This window comes from Tachypleus tridentatus, chromosome 7 (assembly GCF_004210375.1).
Source record: "Tachypleus tridentatus isolate NWPU-2018 chromosome 7, ASM421037v1, whole genome shotgun sequence".
Lineage (NCBI taxonomy): Eukaryota > Metazoa > Arthropoda > Merostomata > Xiphosura > Limulidae > Tachypleus > Tachypleus tridentatus.
In genome coordinates, this window is record NC_134831.1 from 105,289,646 (window position 1) to 105,291,670 (window position 2,025).

The window sequence follows — 2,025 nt, forward strand, 5'->3', positions numbered from 1 at the left end:
GCTACTCTTTTGCCAAAGGAATATTGCAGGTCCCTCTGTTTTGATAAATAATGCAACATTTTCTACAAATATATAGGCTAGCCTAATAGGAATTGGGCCTATGCAAACCAGTCTTGGGTCTGTAATATAAAATATTAAATGTATTTAAAATTATAGTGCTAAACAGGCTTTTGTATTCAATAGTCCAATGTAATATGTATGATATCTCTATCTAAACATATAATCTTACCGTAAATAAAGCTTATATTTCCTCATATATATTTGTACATAAGAGCGCCGCCATATGGCAGTGATGTTTCAAACAAAAACACCCACGTCGGTTCCAGTTTTGCCAACGCAGATTTGTTTCATTATAGTCCATGTTCAAGTAACAGATATTTGTTCTCAATATAGAGTTATAGACGTTTATTAAACTGTCAAAGTTACGGCAATGTTCCAAGTGGTAAATATCCCTTTGTGGACTGCTTTAAGCCTAAACTTAATAATAATGATGCTCATTTGTTGCTTTAAGGTTTAAAACTATTTAGTGTCGCTTCCAACTCACCGTAATTGCTTAAGCATGAAGTGAGTACACAAAATGAAGCATGAATCGAGAGAATATACACAAATACTGTTCTTTGTACATACGTGTCCGATACGTGACATCCATTTTATTGAAATTTACACATTTATTCAAAATACATTTCCGAAATTTGTAGGCCTAGTGGTTATGGAGCTCAACTTACCATTTGTGGGACGTGGGTACGAATCTCTTCCCGAACATACTTACCTTAGGGTGTTATAATGTTACAGTCAGTTCTACTTTTTATTGGTGAAGAATAGCCCAAGAGCTGGTAATGATTGTTGGCTGGCTGCTCTCTCTTGTCTATCACTTCTAAATCTAAGATAGCTAGCGCAGATAGCACTCGAGTAACATAGCGTTAATATTCGACAAATAAATGAAACGTACCCACAACTTTATAAATGTAATAATTGTTAGATATTCATTTATTCACCCACACTACATTACATTACTCCACATTTAATACAAAAAAATTAAACAATAAAAACTCAACCACAGAATCATTATAAGATTATAAACTGAAAAATCAATTTTTAATATTTAACCAAAACCCATAAGGCAGAGAAAATCTAGCATTCAGTCAAAATACTATTCGTCTGTGTAGTGGGAGAGAAAACTTAAAAAAACACGCACACAGTTTTTATCTGAATAACCACTTTAATTTTTCAATAACTCCTTAATATTATAATTAAGGGCCAAATATTTATTCGTTATTGTTTTGTTTGTTTTTGGAATTTCATACCGAAAAGCTACTCCCGAGGGAGCTATCTAAAAGCTAGCCGTCCTTAATTTAGCATTGTAAGACTAGAGGGAAGGCAGCTAGTCATCACCACCACCGCCAACTCTTGGGCTACTATTTTACCAACGAATAGTGGGATTGACCGTCACATTATACACCCCACGGCTGGGAGGGCGAGCATGTTTAGCGCGGGGCCTCGAACCCGTGACCCTCGGATTACGAGGTCGCACGCCTTACACGCTAGGCCATGCCGGGCCATTTATTCGTTATTAACAATATCACTTATGTTTGTTCCACCCTCCAGTCGCACAGCGGCATGTTTGTGGACTCACCCTTCTAGAAACCGGGTTTCGATACATGTGGTGAATAGAGCACAGACAACTCATTATGTTGCTTTTGCTTAATTCCAAACAAAACAAGTCTTTAAAATGATACCTTACTAAACATAGTGTCTCAAGGTTACAGTTTTGTTTTATTTCTGACAAAATACATTTCTTAATAACCGTGTATTAAATTTATATTTATTTTATTATCTAAATATTTAAGTACGTTAATAATATATAATATTTATTATATAATTATATCTTTGATTTGTTATATTATTTAATTTTTAAATTTCCATCCACGTTTGATTATTTATAACACTTTCAAACTTTGCTTCTCAACAAACATGTAATAAAGTAATTTTGTACGCACGTGCTTTTAAAGCTGTTACATGATAAAC